We start from the raw sequence: 20,583 nt of genomic DNA on the forward strand, positions 1-20,583 counted from the left end.
TCTGAAACTGCCTCGACCCCACTTCGCGACCGCGATGCAGCAGCCACGAGTGCTGAACTGGGACTCTGTGATGTTTGCAGAGTTACTCCATCGTCTGAAAACATGGTTTCTAAGCAATTTTAGCAGACGCGGGGCTTCACAGAAATTCCACTCTCTTCACGCTGGGCCCATAGAGTTTGGAAAGCAAGTTTTCGTTGTGGAAACTCGAAGCTCATTCCAGACCTTGAATTCTTGCTCCCCATATCACAAATTACTGTTGCAGTTAGGGTCCCAGCAGCTACTAACTGCTTTATTCTGTTTTGGAGTAGCTGATTCGTCAAAATACAGGCTATTACATTAGTGACGACAACCACGAATCATAACCACCATGACGTTTTTGTTTCGACCTAAAATTACGTCATCTGATGAGTCACAGCACATGCGACCCTCTTATCTACATCTCGTCAAAACATAGAACTTATATTTTCTCTGGAGGTTTTAATTTTCTGTCTTAGCTTTCGCAAGATCCTGCACTTCTTTCAGAATACCTGATCGGCACTTAAATTCTTTGGCCCGTTTGTTAAGTCTAGACCCGCAAGAAAAAGGGTGGTTCCTTTTCCCCAAGTAATTGTAACCTTTCGATGGGAGAGGTCTTAAGATAAGTGAATTAGCAATCTTTCGCGCCCCACTACACACGCTCGTTTATTACGTGGCATAGTGTAAAACACGGACGAAATGCCATTGACAGTGCCTCTAATTGTTGTTTAATTGCAGTATCAGCACATCTTTACACTTAAGCAATATACTTCGAACACTTGGCTTTCAGGGCCCCGTTGCTACATTTCAAAGAGCGGTTTTCTTCCTTCAGCAGTTTATTTCAGTTTTTAGTCTATCGTTCTCTTTCTGTATCAGCTATCTCTTGCTGATACAGCAAACTAATCTAGTTTAGATTATTATTATTATTATTATTATTACTATTATTACTGTCATCAGCGTCGTCGTATGGATAAAACGTCTGTAATCACTATTAAAAATGCGTGAGTAATTCCACAACTTATAGTACAAAGAAACCTGTGTACAAAGAGAATGAATATCTGGCAGCTATGCGTACGTTGTCTTCGCTGTCGCTTGCTACAACCTCGAATGCATCTCCATGCCAATTTGGAACTTTTTCCGCGGCACACCGACAATGTCGTCCCTTTATCCCCCAAAGACAATCCCAGAGGCTCATCTTTAAGTCCTGTTCATAACCTTCGGGGAAGAAATGACGTGAACAAATCTTTGCATTATTCACATTAACAGGACTTTACATCGTGGCACAACTACCTGCGCTGTTGTCCTCTGCCTCTCGGAAATCGACGACGACGTCTGCTGTGTTATAACAATTACTTCTGAATCCAGTAATAGCACAATGTTCTAGTTTTGCTCATATAACTTCAAAACGACCAGAAACAATAACAGCTAACAAGCAGCATATGGGTTTGGGAAACTGCTTGCATTAACAACGCACATGTGGTGTTCTCGCTTCTTTCCTAATGACGTCACGCACTTTCGCAAGCAGTCAGCGCGGGAAGCCAATATGGCGTGCACTGACCGACACAGTATCACTGGTGTCACTGAAGCGAGCACTTCGCGATCGCCACCATACTGCAAGTCTAAAGAACGTGCAAACAACTGTTTGCGTATTGATACAACAAAATAAGAGAGAAAATGATACAAGTACGTTAACTTTATAGAGTTTTGCTATAATGGTCAGTACATGTGTTTCGCTGTAACTCACTGTACAGCAGACGGAAGATACAATGAAAGGAACATGTGTCAATACAAGCGTAAGTAGAAGCATCTTGCGTATATAGACCTCTGCACTGTAAGCCTAAATAATTGCACTTCGTCTCATCTGAAGTACCACCTCTGTTTCAACAGGCTATTTATATTTTACTGGTTTCAATAAATCTAGTATTAACAGACACAGCTTAATGATATGTTCTTAACCGACAGTCACCCTTTTGTTCGTTATGGTATTGTTTCTTATCTCGTAATTATTACGATATTTCAGATTTCCGAAAAGCAAAGATCTAAGGGATGCCTGTGTAAAAGCAGTTCGCAGGGAGAACTGGTCACCTACAAATGCTTCGGCAGGTGTTTGTTAAGCAGCACTTCCATGAAGAAGTGGATAAAAAGAAACTGCTCAGGTAAGGGGACCTATTCATACTCCAGCTGTGTGATGAGCCTGATATAGCAGATCCATCGAAACTGGTGGAAGAGTTGAGGGGGAAAAACATAAGAGCTAATGAGTGCAAAGAAATATTCTACACCATGCTCAAAAAATGTGTATAAAATTTGCGTTATTCATTATATTCTAGTACATAGTTGCTGCTGTAATTATTAATCTGCAACCAGTTTCCATTAACTTTAGTTCCGCTTCGAATTGTATGCTCAATCAGGATGACGTCACCAGGCTTTGCAACAGATGCACCTTCATCCGTCTAGTAATGTGCGTCTGTGGACTAAAACAGCGGTATTTGCAGGAATATTCTGCGGTAACGTCAATCAATCACCTTATAATAAATGTCACAGAACATAGTAAGTATTCTGACATGGAAAGATATCGGATCGTCACGTAGCCCGGCACGCACTTCTAATCTTCACAACTGCCTCCTACCGTTATTTCACTAAATATTAGTTCTATAATCTTCTAGCACTGAATTACGGATAGTTTTCATGCGTTATGGAGAAAGTACAATTATCTAAGTGTCCTGATAGTAAAGACTGTTGATCAGTCGACTTAGCTGTAGCACGCAGCACTGTCACACGGATGCAAGCGCCAAAGTGCGTCTGGACAACACGACACGCACATTAACATCGAAAGTCATGACGCTTCACTATAGGTTTACACAAGACAACTCTCCTCCTTTGCAAAGTGATATTGTATTCGTTGTGTTGTGGCTCGCAGAAAAACGTGCTGACATTTTCTCGTACCAGTCCTCTCGTCACACGCCGTTACCTGTACATGAAGTTGATGAGTTGATGGGGGGTGGTATCATAACGTAACCGGGTCGACTCTCCGAGCCGTCAGAAATTTTCAACATCGGAATTTACCGGCCCAGGGGCGAGACGCCGGAGTAAATTTACAACAGACCGAAAGTCTCCTGGTCCCATTTTACAGGTTTCTTGCATCGTGCTTCGGAGGGAAGGACATGCAGTTTCTGAGTTGATTTTGCTGACGTGTTTATACTTTCCATTTTCTTCGATGTTATCAAAGTTATCTGAAATGTGTTAATCTGTATTTAAGTGTTGTGTATAATGAGGACAGGAAGTTGGAGGAGTGTGAATGGGAAATGGATCGGCGTGAGCTATTTTGGACAAGAAATACATGAAAATGTGAATTTAAACGACTCAAAAAATAACGGTTAGTGAAAATGGTGAACTAAGGAAATTGTGATTAAAACTGAGATCCTGCAGGCGATTTACGATCACAAACGAACATGATGTGAGTTATAAATGACGGAAGACCGCAGCTTTTATAACGAATTACCATGAGGAAGGAATACTCTCGTGAAGGCATGGCACACCTAATTGCTTTCTGTGTCTCGTGTTTAATAAAGGATTTCGCCCCGACATATATAGAGCGTCCCGCTGAAACATTGAAAATCGGCGATGACTAATTTGGAAACGTTTTATCACCCGAGTATTTCTACATATGCTGCTCAGAGTTCTAGTTCTCAGAGGAGGTGTTTGATTAAAACCAATTTCTCGCCAAGAGCGTACATTAGCGTAAAATCAAAGCAAAATTAGCGAAGGCAGAGATTTCATTATCAATTGCCGTCTTCAAACGTCACCAGGTAGGAGAGATTTCTATGGCCCTACGACTTATCTTAGAAGATAGATTAAGGAAAGGCAGTACTACATTTCTAGCATTTGCAAACTTGGAAAAAACGTTTGAAAATGTTGACTGGAATACTCTCTTTACAATTTGTACAGAAACCAGATGGCAGTTGTAAGAGGTTATAAGAGTCGAGGGACATGAATGGGAAGCAGTGGTTGAGATAGGAGTAAGACAGGGTTGTAGGCTGTCCCCCATGTTGTTCAATCTGTATACTGAGCAAGCAGTAAAGGATTAAAAAGAAGAATAGGAATTAAAATCCATGGTGAAGAAATAAAAACTTTTTAGGTTTGCCGATGACACCTGAATTCTGTCAGAGACAGCAAAGGACCTGGAAGAGCAGTTGAATGGAACAGAAGGGAGGATATAAGATAAACATCAACAAAAGCAAAAAGAGGACAATTGAATGTAGTCGAAGTAAATCAGGGGATGCTGAGGGAATTAGATTAGGAAATGGGACAAAGTAGTAAAGGAGTTTTGCTGTTTGGGGAGCAAAATAATTGATGATGGTCGAAGTAAAAAGGATATAAAATATACACTGGCAATGGCAAGGAAAGCGTTTCTGAAGAAGAGGAATTTGTTAACATCGAATATAGATGTGTCAGAAAGTCTTTTCTGGCAGTATTTATATGAAGTGTAGCCTTATATGGAAGTGTAACATGGACGATAAATAGTTTAGAAAAGAAGAGAATAGAAGCTTTCGATATGTGGTGCTACATATGAATGCTGAAAATCAGATGGGTGGATCACGTAAGTAGGCGATAAAGAAACTTGCACACGATAGGGTAGCGTGGAGAGCTGCATCAAACCAGTCTCTGGACTGAAGACCACAACAACATGTAACAAATAAACAAATAAAATTATTTCGATGCAAGCTCGAAGGAGAAATAACCGGACAGTTGTATGTTTATTTGCTTTTCTAGTTGTCATCGTGTGTGAAAGATAATTATAATCGAGAGAATATAAAATGTAGACTGACAATGGCAAGAAAATCGTTTCTGAAGAGTGAAATTCATTAACAGCGAATATAGAGTAAGTGTCAGGAAGTCTATTCTGAAAGTATGGAGTATGGAGTGCAGACACGTATGGAAGTGAAACTTGGACGATGAACAGTTTAGAAAAGAACAGAATACAAGATTTTGAAATGTGATGCTACAAAAGAATGCTGAAGATCAGATGGGTAGATCACGTAACTAATGAAGAGCTACTGAACTGAATTGACGACAAAAAAATAACTGTGGCACATCTTAACTCGAAGAAGGGATCGGTTGGTAGGACACATATTGCGGCATCAGCGAATCACCAATTTAATACTGGAGGGAAGCGTGGGGCGTAAAAGACGAAGAGGGACACGAAGGGGCGAATACTAAAAGCAGATTCAGAACGATGTAGGTTACAGCTTCCACAGGACAGAGGAACATAGAGAGCTGCATCAAACCAGCCTTCGTACAGAAGGCTGCCACCACCAGCACCACCAAAACAACAACAACAACAACAATAATAATAATAATGTTGTGTTATAACTTGTACCTAGTGGTACATTAAAAGATAAGGCATTTTAGAACCAAATATAACTAACAGCATGTAATATTACAATTTAAGTCAGTAGAAATTATTAATTTTGCAAACTTTCGTAGGTGTCGATGTTGTAAATTTGAATGTTCATGGGTCTGTTGCGAAAACAAATTTGACGCCGTAGTAAGTGGCACGACATCACCAGTAAGCACGTTCAATAATACCGATACAATGAAACTTCCTGGCAGATTAAAACTGTGCCGGACCGAGGCGCTACCCAAGCACGACTCACGAACCCCCCCCCCCCCCCCTCACAGCTTAAATTCAGCCAGTACCGTGTCTCCTACTTCCCGACTTCACAGAAGCTCTCCTGCGAGCCTTACAGAACTAGAACAACCGGGAGAAAGTAACCAGGAAGTTCCATACAAGCGCACACTCCGCTGCAGAGTGAAAATTTAAACCTGAATACCGATACAGTTAAAAGCAAATGATGCAAAAGACACTTAGGCAAACGACACATCGATGATTATTCAATTTCCTGAGCGTTGGAGTCATATTTGTAGATGCCCTCCTGAACTGACTGTGGTAAGTAACGTGGGTCCGGTTTGTTGTAAGGAAATTGGAAATTTGTTGTAAGTTCTTATGGGACCAAACTGCTGAGATCATCGGTTCCGAAGCTAACAAACTACTTAATCTAGATTACGCTGAGGACAACACACACAACCATGCCCGAGGGACGACTCGAGCCTCCGACGGGGGGAGCCGCGCTAACCGTGACAAGGAGCCCTACACCGTGCGGCTTCTTGGAAGGAATGCTGACAGGGTAGTACGAGATCTGTTCAAAAATTTCCAGAACTTTGCCCAAATTTTTCTATGCATACCTTTTGCTTATTGTGCTTGGTCTCCTTCGAAATACTCTCCTCCACAATCGATACTCCGCTCCCAACGCCGTTTCCGCTTCCGGACGCAGTCTTGAAACGTCTCTTGCTGGACCGCGCAAAGCGCCACCTGTGAATTTTCTTTTATCTCGCCTGTATTTGCATCTTAGTCCTTTTAAAGGGGTTTTCAACAGGGACCAGGTCTGGAGAGTACGGAGAATGAGGCAGCACAGTGATTTCGTTTTTTGTGAAATAGTCGTGCACCAACAGGAATGAACCGACGGGAATTGTCTCGCCACATTTCAGGCCGTTTCCCTCTAACATTTTCTCGCAGGTGTCGCAATACGTCCCGATAGTACCACAGATTAATACTTCGTCCTGTGGCACGAATTCATGAAGAAATAACCTCAAAGTCAAAGAAAACTATCAGTATGGCTTTGACATTTGATCTGACCTTGCTTCCTTTTCTTGGTCTTGGAGAAACTTTCCGACCCATTGTGAAGATTGGACCTAGACTCAATGTCATAACCGTAGAGCCACGCCTCATCACCATTTATGATTCTCGTAAGGAACATCTTGTTCCATTCTCGCGATCCAAAAGCTCTTTACAGATTCCTAGGCGAAACACTTATCTTGACTCCTGAGCAGCGGGACGGGCTTGGCGGCAACACGATGCATTCCAAGATCGATTCATGAACCACGATTTCATGACATGACCCAAGTGTAATGCTACATTCTTCTGCAATCTCTCGGACAGTCAATCTTCGATTGGTACGCACAATTTCGTTGACGTTCCTGACATGAGCGTCGTCGGTAGATCTCGAAGCGCGTCCTGAACGACGGCCTTTTCTTAGCTTTCGACCCGCCATTTTTAAAGTGTCAACCATTCATAACACCGAGCACGGCTTAAAGGACTCATCACCGTAGGTGGTGTATTATTTGGTGTGTGTCTCTCTGTCAAGGTTTCCTCGATTTTCACGCAAAATTTAATGCAGACGCGTTGCTCCTCTAGCTCTGCTATCTCGAAATTCACATACTGTGCGATCAGGATGTTCTACTCAATAAAGCACTGAACAGTAACTAAAATACATGGAATGAAACTTCAGCGGTTACACACTAACATAGGCGTGTGCAGGGACGCCAACGGCATTTCGCTCCAACACACCATTGGCGCGAAATTAAAAGTGTTCCGAAATTTTTTTAACAGGCCTCGAACGTGGATAACAGCATCATTCAATACAGTCTCAGTAATTTTGAAAACGACCATAGTTCACTGTTTGATGAGAAAGAGTCAATTTCAGTCTGGTGAGATTCGCCGACGACATTGTGATTCTGTCAGAGACAGCAAAGGACGTGGAAGAGCAGTTGAACGGAATGGACAGTGTCTTGAAAGGAGGATAAAAGATGAACATCAACAAAATAAAAACGAGGATAATGGAATGTAGGCGAACTAAATCGGGTGGTAGTGCCGGAATTAGATTGGGAAATGAGACACTTAAAGTAGTAAAGGGGTTTTGCTATTTGGGGAGCAAAATAACTGATGATGGTCGAATGGCAAGGAAAGCATTTCTGAAGAAGAGAAATTTGTTAACATCGAGTATAGATTTAAGTGTCAGAAAGTCCTTTCTGAAAGTAGTTGTGTGAAGTGTAGAAATGTATGGAAAATAGTTTGGACAAGAACAGAATAGAAGCTTTCGAAATGTGTTGCTACAGAAGAACGCTGAAGATTAGATGGGTAATCACATAAATACTGAGGAGGTATTGAATAGAATTGGGGAGAAGAAGAGTTTGTGGCACAACTTGACTAGAAGAAGGGATCGGTTGGTAGGACATGTTCTGAGGCATCATGGGATCACCAATTTAGTATTGGAGGGCAGCGTGGAGGGTAAAAATCGTAGAGGGAGACCAAGATGCAGAAGAATGTAGATTGCAATAGGTACTGGGAGACGAAGAAAACATGCACAGGATACAGTAGCATGGAGAGCTGCAACAAACCAGTCTCTGGACTGAAGACCACAACAACAACAACAACAACAATGTTTATTTTCTTGTACTGGTCGGAACCTTTAGTAAGTCGATTCTCCACTATCGTGAATTTGTTACGAATTATACATAGTTTGCTTCAAGAAAATGCAAGCCGCAGTTATCGAAGTCACTCAATCAAGATTCCCGTGAAACTGACTTCACACTTCGTTTTGTCCTTGCAAGACGGCCTCGTTATGTATGGGTTACTTCCTCACTCTTACAGCTTTTACCAACTGTAGCCGCTTTGTGTGGAAAATATAATTTTCCGTAATTTTTTTGTATTTAAAACGAGTGTAAGTTGATTTAAATTAAAGTATAGAATATAATGAAATTGCACGCAAGTGAGGTGCTGTACAGAGAGAGGAAATGGAGACAATTAAGCGTCTTTCCTCCTCAAAATCCCCTGCATGGGAAAACTTGGAACACGAAGGTCAAAGGAACTTTTGTTCACCACTCGTGCTTGCCGGTTTTTCCTCCTCGGTACTTTTATCATATTCGTTATGTTGTGCCACTTAGCTTTTGCTCTTTCTTCTTCGTCGTTCACAATGACTTTATTAACTGCAGTATTCGAAATCAGTATGTTATATTTATCTATAAATTTACTTTGGGTCCTATCCTTTCTTTTGATAACAACAGGTGTCACTTGCCATCAACACTGTATAGGTTTCTACATTTGTAGTTTTGCAACGTTTCTTAGTTATACTGAACGGTAGGGAAAACAACAAAATTTATGCTCGATACTAAGGAAAGTTTTACAAATGAGTAGCAAAACTTTTCACCTCAAATTACTTTTTAACCTCATGGAGCCATCTCTGTTCTGATTGCTGTGGATGAATACCACGAAACATTATACAAGGTACAATTGTAGATTTATTACGTAACGCTACATTGTTTGAAACAAAATTAGTGTACAAGGAATTCCACTGTCGTAATGTTTTTTTAACGACAAGAATACGATTTCACACGTAACTTCGGAATCCTAAACTAATTTCTGGAGATATTACGTTAGTGCATAACGCAGTACTGCAGCATTTTTGTTTTGTATGTTGACATTCCTGTCGCTATTGGTTCAGTTATCGACTGTCATTCTTTATTTCTGGTTCATTGTTGCTATTTAAGTTCTCATTACATTGTCGTTTTGTCATATTGTCATTTGGCGATAGTGAATTGAGCTGTGGAATCTGGAAAATGGAGTAAGAAGTGGCAAGCTCAACAGAGATGGCAGTAGTTGAGGCAGCTAGTAACATCTGAGCCGTGTACGGGGAAAATCTCATTGGACAGAGCACAGCAAGAAAATGAGTTTCTCGTTTTGAGGAGGATCGTTTCGACGTCAGTGACTCCCCACTTTCAGGTAGACCTTCGGGGTTTGATGAAAATCGTTTAAACGCATCTTCCAAAATGACCTAAGTCAGTGTGCTCGAGAACGGGGAAACGTTATGCACTGGAAGCATTCCACCTTCGAGCGCGACATTTGCACGCAATGTGGACAGTTCAAAAATCGGGTGTCTGAGCACGGGATGCTCTATACCATAATAATAAATAAAAAAAAAAGAGCAGCTGACCATATGTTCATCTCTGCCGTTACTGGTGACGAGATATGGTGTCTTTTACGGCAATGTAAGTAAAAGATTGGTTGAGCTCAAAAAAAGCAGCAGCTGCCCCTACAGAGAGAGAGACCTGCGCTCATCTACACAAGATAATGCTGTGCATCTCGAGCAACAGCGGCGGTGTGGTGTACACTGAATTGCTTTCACGAGGTGTAACCATCACTGCTGACATGTATTGTCACCAACTGAGACGTCTTGCAGACGGAATCCAAGGACAATGACATGGAATACTGCGTGAAGTGATGCTATTCCACGATAACGCCAGCCTGCAGTCTGGTAGACGGACAAAAAACATATGCAGGAGTTGGGTTCGGAACTCCATCCGCACCCACCTTGTAACATTTCTACATTTACGGAGTTAAGAAGTTACCTCAACGTTGTCCGCCCCCGGTAGCTGAGTAGTCAGCGCGACAGACTGTCAATCCAAAGGGCCCGGGTTCGATTCCCGGCTGGGTCGGAGATTTTCTCCGCTCAGGGACTGGGTGTTGTGTTGTCCTAATCATCATCATTTCATCCCCATCGACGCGCAAGTCGCCGAAGTGGCGACTAATCGAAAGACTTGCACCAGGCGAACGGTCTACCCGACGGGAGGCCCTCGTTACACATTTCATTTACCTCAACGTTGGCAGACTGTTACAAACAGTGGAGCAGAATATGTTAATTATGACTGAAGTCTCGGTTACGTGTGTGTTTTAATTAAACTCGCGGATATGCGCTACGAACTTATGCAGAACTCAACAGATAGCATCGCGAAACGCAAGTCCAATACTACTCCTCGTCAACTACACGAAACGTTAAGATTTCATACCAGGCTGGCTGTTCACCGCGATACCACACAACGCGAAATTTTCTGTGTTTCTCCTCCTAACTGCCTACAGACCGACCGCCCCCTTCCGCGTCTCCACCAGCACTCGCCTTTGGTGTCTCGACCCGAACTGCCCTCTGCCCATCTCAGACCGCGTTTTCCGCGCTTAACATCTTCGCTCAACTGACTAGTGCAGTTCCCTTACCTGAAGTTGTCTATCTGATTGGCTACAGTTTATTCTACATTATTTTACATTTTAAAATATTTAAATAATCAAAGCTTAACCACTTTCACGCTCTAAATAAAATAACAATAATATCCATTACATATAAACGTTAAATTATTTTTCATACAACCAATACAATTTCCTCCTTATCTTTGAATGTCACGGCCAGTAGCCTTGCACCCATGTGCTTTCTGACAAATAAATAAAGAACAAAAGTAAGTATTATGCACTATCCTTTACAACAAATATTCTACTACCTAATGATTCAATAAGGTGTCATGCTGTCATCGTTCAATGTGTTTTGTGTGGAGTGATGCTTAACTTAAAATAATGTTAATTTGAATTCACTATACCTTTTAAACAAATAGAGTTACAGAGTTGACATTTACAACGTTTCTCTTTTATTGATGCGCTTCTACATTAAATGTCGATCGTTAAAATCGACCAAACCGTTTAGCATTCAGGTCTTCGTTACAAAACTTGTTAATTTCACTTTAACAGTAGGCCTAAATCCTAAACTACTATAAACACGATCCATATTCATGTTTTTGGGGGATCACCATGAAAATGTATGGAGGACGGCAGATTAAAATTACTGTGGCTTGATACCCTGCACTACTACAGAATTAAATAGATTTCATAAATGTTTTCCTTTATGGTGGATCTTAGGTGGCCATATTTAACACTGCTACGTCTCCTCGCCCACAAACGGATTCTACTGGACTTTCTCGTCTGTCTCACTCGCACACTACAGCGCTTAGGCCTCAATAGACAATAGAGGCCTATGAGGTTCCCCATCTTGAGGTGAAACTGAGCCCTTTGTGGCATGCGGTCCTAGACGACAAGGATCGTTTCACAATTCCTGAAGGCCGACTCTTTCGGCCATATGAGAGCGGAAATGCCCGTGAACTCGCAAACAAAATGTCTGAAGAACATCTATTGCGACGACTTCATAGGAAGTTTAAAATCAAAACTGATCTCTCTTTTTGCTAGGTGCCTATATGAGATACAGATTTGAGAATCAGAGATAAGAGTACTTTGCAAACGGCTTTGTAACCGGATAGGTATCGCAACAAAGCATTAGAATCTAAATTAAGGAACCAAATTAGGGGCTTTGCACCCGGTTGCTGCAATGTAGCCTGTCGCTGTGGTTTGTTCCCCCAAATTTGTCCGCCATTTTCACGTATTGTTAGCGCACACTGGAAAATCGAACGTGATTTTCTAGATGCTTAAACACATGGTCTTTCCAACTGTGATTAGTTTGAAATCAGTTATGGAAAACAGATTTTCTAAAAGCAAACTGAATGTAATCCATTTTTTAATTTTAACGAAACACAAGTTTGAACTGATTTTGTCCAAATTTAGACAGCTGTACGTTAATGATATTTCATACTTTCTTAACCTATTGTTACTAAGCTGTTGTTCTCTAAAGTTTTATGTTCATAATGCCTTTGTTCAAATGTGTCTGAATTCCTAAAGCTCCAAACTGCTGAGGTCATCGGTCCGTAGACTTACACACTACTTAAACTAACTTATGCTAAGAACAACACACACACACACACACACACACACACACACACACACACACACACACACACACGCCCGAAGGACGACTCGAACCTCTGGTGGGCGGGGCCGCGCCTCATACTGCGCGACTGTCATGCGTCTAATCAACGAGATATAAGAAGCCAAAGTTAAAACTTGAAACCCAAAGCTAAAACTATATTCGCACAGCCATTTCTCCTTCTAGTTTGTCTCAATTTATGTTGCACAGTTAACCGAGAACGGTCATTCACTTTTAATAGAAAACAGGATTTATAACAAAAGTATCGAACACACATTAAATCGTCAAATTTTTCTACGAATGTGCAGATTATTGGAAAACAGTACATGAATTAAATTTTGCAATCCACATCTTTGTGCCCCGGCGCTATTGAGTTACATTTCAGCGTGCGTTAGTTTTACGCGATACGAGAAAATTTCATTTCTTTCATGCCGCGATTTTCGCACCCAACTCCGAAATAAATTATATGTAAGATTGTAACTCCGCATTGGACAATCTCACACTTTTTTAGCTGGTGAAAATCAGGGTCTTTCTAACGAGCCCAGTTTATCAAAGTTTATACAGTCCAGTAGTTTTGCAAAGTAATGTCGAAAATAGCGTATTCTTGCCTTTTTACAAGATCTCAAATTATGCACTTAATTTATTCAGTACTGGAAAGTGTTACGCCGGCGGTTCTAGGGGCTACAGTCGAACCGCGCGACCGCTACGGTCGCAGGTTCGAATCCTGCCTCGGGCATGGATGTGTGTGATGTCCTTAGGTTAGTTAGGTTTCAGTAGTTCTAAGTTCTAGGGGGCTTATGACCATAGCAGTTAAGTCCCATAGTGCTCGGAACCATTTGAACCATGTATTTGAAAGTGTTTCACAAGTGAAAATTCATGTTCGAGAACCTTTTGTTGTTACGTTTACGCTCATATCTATAGTCCCTAAGATACGAGGGTGAGTCAAACGAAAACCTTAAATTTGTAATAACAAACTGAAATCTCGCTCCGTTATCCTGTAAGTTGGTAACCGCGCTACAAACAGCGTGCAGAATTGCCTGTAGGTGGCAGCATAGTGCAGATGTACACAAACCGTCGCACTATCAGTTTAAAGATGGCCGCCCCAATTGCGACTTGCACTAGGTAAGAATAGCGTTCTGTTATTCGGTTTTTGCCTAGTGAAGGTGTGAAACCTATTGAAATTCATCGACGAATGAAGGTTCAGTACGTTGATGCATGTTTGTCACAGCAGCAAGCCTACGAATGGAGTAGGAAGTTCGCAAATGGTGTGAATTCAGTGGAAGATGCTCCTCGTCCAGGTCAGGCACAACGAGTTGTCACTTCACAGAACATTGCAGCAGGTGAAGCCATAGTGAACGAAAACCGCTGCGTGACACCGAATGACACTGCAGCTTGTTTATGCTGGTTGCTGTCAGCAGGTGTCCTTTTGCAACATGACAATGCAAAGCCCCACACTGCCCGTACAACAGTTGGAACAATCACAGACCTGCATTTTGAGTGTCTTCCTCATCCACCATACTCTCCAGACCTTGCCCCAAGTGATTTCCATATGTCTGGACCACTCAAACTCGCAATGGCAGGAAAGAAGTTCCGTTCTGATGAAGAGGTACGCCACGCGGTGCATGAGTAGTTCGCGGACTATCAAAAGAATTTTTTCTGAAGGAATTTATGCACTTTGTAAGCGCTGGAGGACTTGCACTGAGCGTGGGGAAGATTATGTTTAAAAGTGATACAGCATTGTACCACTTCTGCACATTAAATAATATATTTTTTTAAAATATTTAAGGTTTTCATTTGACTCACCCTCGTACAAGAGGGCAAACTTTGATTTATTTATTTTTTTTTTTTTTTACGCAAGTGGCCCTAAGGTGGAAACAAATTAGGTAACAACGTGGGCACTGGAATGTGGTGGAATTAATTCAGGTGCTGCTGAGGGAATCAGATTAGGAAATGAGATAGTAGGAGAAGCAGCTGACACGTGTGACATAGAAGAATACTCAAAACTAGGTGTGTATCTCGAATAATAAAAGAAGCAGTATTCAAGAGGGAAGAAAACTTTATGGCACTGCTTGGCTAAAAGAAAAGAAGGGTTCAACGAACATAACGTGACGTAGTCTGAACTGAAGGCCACAGACGACGTGGACGACGAAAACTACACACCGCGCCAGTTCTTATATGAAGTATGCTCTATTCTTCCGAATGCTCGTACCTGAAATGCTTTCCGAACAAACGTCATTTTCTGAATGGTTTTCTCACAGAAAGTGCGCGTGTAGGTTAGAACATGGAAAGCCCTCCCGTTTCCTGAACTTCTTGCATCAGTTGTTGAAAAAGAAATGTATCTGAACTTGAATATTAGTGCCGACCGGGGTGGCCGAGAGGTTCTAGGCGCTATAGTCTGGAACCACATAACCGCTGGTTCGAATCCTGCCTCGGGCATTATGTGTGTGATGTCCTTAGTTTAGTTAGGTTTAAGTAGTTCTAAGTTCTATGGGACTGATGACCTTAGAAGTTAAGTTCAATAATGCTCAGAGACATTTGAACTATTTTTTTTATATTAGTGGGAAAACTGCTTCAGATACAGTAGTAGATATTCTTTTTCTCAGTTTAGGGAGATGAAATGTTGGTGCTGTGTTCCTGAGGACAGCTGCGGTGTTACAAAATATCCTTGTCAGGACAGGTTACAGGTGACGTGTTTACAGCTGCAGAACGGGCGCAGACACACAGCAAGCCTTCCAGCGGCCGCCCACCACCACCAGAACCCCGCAGAGCGTTTCCCGGAGGGCGAACTTGCAACGCCGCGCACACACACACACACACACACACACACACACACACACATACATAACGCTTCGGCAGGCCACTGCGCTAACCGGACAGGTGCGACCCCCCCCCCCCCCCCCCCATTCTGCTGCCGTGGCGCGAGCCAACGTGTGCCTCATCACAACAAAGCCAGCGTGACGCGTGTCCGACTCAGCAAGCCGGGGAGAAATACGAGATGGAGCAGCTATAGATGGTGGGGTAACAAGCGGAACGTCGTATTTATCCTTTACACTCCTGCCGCGACTTACGATTATGCTATATCGCTCCTTAATGAAAAATCAGGCATCTATCAGTGTGTTGCATATATTTCAGACACATACCTGGTCGCAAAAATTAACACAGTCAACTATATAGATAACTCTTCTGGCCGCAACTTTCTCGGATTTCAGAAACGGGTTACCCTTGCGATCCTTAAGTATCGATTTTGCTTATAGGGATAAAGTCTAAGATCGACAAAGTGCTGAGTTCCCTACCTTTTCATGAGCGGCTGCTGAACGATTTGGCAAAAATGTGGTACTTCAGTGATCTTCGGAGAGGTGCAGTAATTGGTTTAGGTGTCTGATGTGAAGCCATAGTGCAACTCTCACTATTTCAGTACTCGCTTGCCCAAATGTGCGATTTATTTGACTAGAACAACATCTTTCGTGAAGAGACGACCCCAGTATCAAGTTCTTAGTGCCCCATGGCATAATCTTATAGGAGCTCGAACATGTTGGGTTTTCCTGATTAAATAAACCACACATCTGGACCTTTGTCGCGTCATTATTGGGTTTTTCAGATTAAATAAACCAGACAGGCTCTGTTGTGCATTGCGAGGGTGGGTTCTTTGAGAGTCTGGAGGCCATGGATGTTGACTAATACGTCGGAACACTACGAGATCAACGCGTAGAGCGATATTCCGTGGCCTGTGAAATGAACAAGAATGTCATGCAGTCAAAAACAAGCAACCGCGCATCTTAATTGCTTTCCCATCGTATAGGTAAAAATAACTGAAATCTCAGAATACGTATACTTCACAGCATTCACTAGCCACAATTTGACTTCGGTTTATTTTATTTGGAAACCAGCGGTTGCTATTTCGGAATGTAAAAATTTTTCTTCAGATGACTTGCCTCCTTTTATCAGCACAAAGGATACACAATGGCTACTGTACAGGTAAGCTGTCCTAAAACGGTGAGAAATGAAGTTTCATAAGTTTTCCGCTACAAGCTCTCGATAGACAGCAGCTTAGGAGACACGACCGTCCGGAAAATTTGCTGCCGCCGGCTTCTAAGAATAACGCTGTTTGCTTCATCCATTATAAACAATCACACGGCAGCCACGTTCTGCAATAATGTCGTTATCTGACGAAATTGGAATTATATTCTCGATGAACACACGAAATTTATACCACAGTCAATAGATAAATGGCTGGCTACGTGGGGACAATCAAGGCAACCAATGACCTAACGACTAAAGTTTCGTTCATTTCAAATTCGGCGTAAAAATCACTAGAGCGCGGGCGCGTCTCTCTCTCTCTCTTCCACATGAACGGTTCACGTGACGAGAGAAAACTGTCGAACAGTCAGGGAGTCGCAACTGTCCGCAGATTGGGCGACCGCAGTAGCCCCCCCGCCTCCCCCTTTTTTTAATATATACATACAGCCGCGTGTCAGCAGCGGCGCTTACGTCATCAGCTGCGACACCTGCAGCAGCCCGGCCCCTGACGAAATTGCGTCGCGCATTTCTCGCCCTCCTGCCGCTCAGATATGGCGTGGTGGAGCAAGGGGTGGGGGCGGGTGACCGGCGGCCCAGTAAAGTCGTTACGCTGCCCCAATTAACGCGTGGGGTGCGCCAGGCGACGCCGCAGACGCTGAGGCTGCGCTCTCTCTCTCTCTGTGTGTGTGTGTGTGTGTGTGTGTGTGTGTGTGTGTGTGTGTACTAGCCCCTCCTTTCCCAGCCACTCACGCTTGACAGTCTCACCCGAGTCGCCTTCAAACGGGCATCTCGCGAAAAGCACACTCCTTGTCTAGCACTTTCCCACCACGTACCTTGCTGTAGCACTAAACGAAGCAAAGGTTGAAGTTCACTTCTTGTGTCCGTGCTTTCTTTCAAATACCGCAGTCGCCGGAATGTAACCCGCACATATCCCCCACAATTCGACCGCGAAAAATTAGGATGCGGCTTATTTCCGCGAGCATACAGATTATACGTATGTTTTCACATTATGGAAACTTCGACCGTGGCGTGGTACCTCTTCTTTAGTCCTAAAGCAGTAACCTCCGTCGCCGAATCTTTACACACTCGAAATCCCAGTCCGCAACCCGTGGTCTATTGGCTAGCGTTGCTATCTCTGGATCACGGGGTCTCGGGTTAGATGCCCAGGCGGGTTGGGGATTTTCTCTGCCGGGGACTGGTGTTTGTGTTGTCCTCATCATTCGTGAAAAGGGCTGGACCAGTACATGTTAATACTGCCGACAAAATGCGTTGCGAATAGTTAGTAAAAAAGAAACAATAAATTAAAACATCATGAATGATGCTACAGTTTTACTTCATCATCTACAATGTTGTAAGCTACAAACTTTACCCCTTCTATTATTTTTTGAGGAGGGTTGTCAGCGAGAAAAAGTTTCGAAGATGTTTGGAATTATGTATAAACTGAAAATACTTAATTGACACCGGGTGTCCCAGTTGGAATTATCAATATTCAGTGATATGAAAAGAATGGTCTCTCTGTGTAACGAAGCACTGCGCTAGCACAGAGACAGCCAGGCGATCTTAACCGAAAAGCTTTGCTTAGCAAGGTAAACATTGCATTCACTTCTGTAAAAATATTATCAACTGGTACCTGCCTGCAAAATCCTCTACCAGTGAATACTGTTAGCTACACTCGGATTGCGTGAAGTTACAAAGAATAACTTCGGTCTCAAAACTGAAGCAAAACCAATTGTGTTCCGTAAATGAGCCCACAAAGAAACTGAACTTCACATACATAAGGCTTATAATTAAATCCTAACTTTGATATGCAAATTTATCGTTAAATGACAAGTTGTAAATATAAAGCCATTGGTATTTTCAACTGAAACGGAAGCTAACTTTATGTTGGGTTGTGAACAGTTGCCCACTAAAACATGCACTGAAGAAATAAAAAGTAATGAAACTACTTCTAAACCTGAGGCAATTTACTGGGACGGCCAAATGCATGCAGGTTGCAACAGTAGCTTTCCGCTAAGAAACATGACACCGAATTACGAAAAGAATTTACAGCACAAGAGTAGTAGTAAATAACAGCGCACAATTCCTCACCGCCGCTAGCAAGCACCACTACACATAATTTTTACTAAGTACCGTTTTGAAACAAAGATATAACATGAAGGCTTTCCTTGGTAATTTCATCTTTACATAAAGCCTGTAATTTAATCTGCTTTTCTGCATAATTTCCAACACTATTACAGTTGTCGTATCGTATATTCGTCTCTGAACACCGTCCTCGAACTAGTATGCCTCCTGAACCAAACTGTCGATGGGACGGTACGGAAATTGGCGAGAGATTTTACATATGACCTTATCAATGTTAATGAGGAGGAACTAAGTGGGCGAACTTCACTCATTACTGACTCACGAAGTGCTGATGCAGCTGACAGTTCCTCTCCCTTCCTTCCTTCCTTCCTTCCTCCCTCCCTCCCTCCCCCTCCTCCTTCAATTTACATAACATGCATCACAGCCGCGGATTCCGCGTGGTGCCTGTTCTTTCGGACATGTCCGAAAGTTATGCTGCGGCCGCATGTTTCTTCGACGAAGGTATTCAGAGCTGGTTGTACGACATGATAACTACCTTATTATTAGTTGCAATTATGTAGAAAATTAGACTAAAGAACAGGCTTTCATGTGAAGATAAAATCGCTACGAAAAATCAACTTGCTTTATTTTTAGTTCAGAACAGCACTTACTTGAGGAACACGACTCGTACGTACTCCGCAAGCCACTGTGAATTGTATGGCAGAGGGCACTTGGCACGGCGAGCCACATGTTCCGAATTGCGTGTGGAGCGCGGGTGGAATGACCGCTTGCCTATGTTCATCTGTGCGAGCTTTGTTTCTTTCCGGCTGTAGACGCAATACCTAACCACAGACAGCACTGGCAGTTTCCACCTTCCTCGTTTTTCTTCTTCTTCTGCCTTTTTAAATATAAAGAAGGTTCGGTCACCCACGATGACAAGAGTGAAAAACAGAGACGAAACTGTATATAGACCGAATTCCGTCTTCATGAAGTAAACGCAAGGTCACTAGAGTTAAAAAGAGGGTAATATGTAATTACCTCACAGTGACCAAACGGCGGGCCTTGCCTTGCGTCGCGTTGACTATGAGAATATTACCGCTAAGCGTCACTATTTATCCAGCGATTCTATACGGTCTTGGTTCTAACTGGACTTTTAACACATATAGAACGGTTGGCAAATACGCCTATCAACTAGGTGAAATGCCGAAACCATGTAAGGTAAACTTCGCTTTTTAACGCTAAAGTCGAACCAAATGATGGCAAAGAAAGGAGTAACAGCTGACTGATTTTCAATTAACCGCACATGCACCATTCTTATAGAAATTTAGTTTCAGTGTAAAGTAGACGACCGTTCTTTCCCCTACTAACGTACTCCGTTCTTAGGTACTGAGCGCTACCAAATCATCAGTATTTTCTCCAAGGAGGAAGTTCTTGAGTGGTTGACTTCTGATACGATTGCTTTGAACTTCAAGCACGTTTTTCTTTAGCTACAAACCGAATATTGTAAGACGTACGTCTGTAAACCGGAATTTAGGACTACCTTAATCATACGGGTGGCGGGCGTTGTGAAAGCCGAGAACACTTACCTGTTTTGGCGCCTATACCCACGTGGTGGCGGGTGGCATCACGGCTCCGCAACTCTTAACCAGCAAGCGCACTTCAATAGCTGATGTTGCACCTAACACTGTAGTTCATTGTTGACTAAATTGTTGCGCAATCCCGGAAGAAAGTCGAGGTTTTCTTGAGGAAACTCACATCACGGCGCCCACTCGCGCTACCTCCACCGCCGCCAGTCCGCAGACAACTAAACACTTTGGCGCTCGGCTCACGCGCCGACAGCGCCCTGGGCGTCGGCTGCAACTGCGCATGCGCCGAAGGAGACCGAGGCAGCCTGCTTTCTCCGCACTCGCTGGACGCTGCCAGTTCGCTGCCGTCCCTGGTAGCGGCAAGTAGGTACCGCAGGAAAGGACGCCACATAAAGTTTCTGCTGTGCGTTTACTGTTTCTCTTCGTTGTTTTCACTT

General features: G+C 42.9%; 1 protein-coding gene across 3 annotated transcripts in view; it reads right to left on the reverse strand.

Annotated features, from left to right (window-relative positions):
- Positions 1-20,583, reverse strand: part of LOC126272023 (CD109 antigen) — a 740,173-nt gene that overhangs the window by 288,022 nt on the left and 431,568 nt on the right. Inside the window, exon 1 of one of the 3 annotated variants that reach the window (XM_049974520.1) lies at positions 20,147-20,347. The exons of the other annotated variants lie outside the window; for them this stretch is intronic. The gene's annotated coding sequence lies outside the window, so the exon portion shown is untranslated. Of the gene's footprint in view, positions 1-20,146; positions 20,348-20,583 lie in introns of those variants that run through there. 3 annotated transcript variants of the gene reach the window in all.

This window comes from Schistocerca gregaria, chromosome 5 (assembly GCF_023897955.1).
Source record: "Schistocerca gregaria isolate iqSchGreg1 chromosome 5, iqSchGreg1.2, whole genome shotgun sequence".
NCBI classification, from domain to species: Eukaryota; Metazoa; Arthropoda; class Insecta; order Orthoptera; family Acrididae; genus Schistocerca; species Schistocerca gregaria.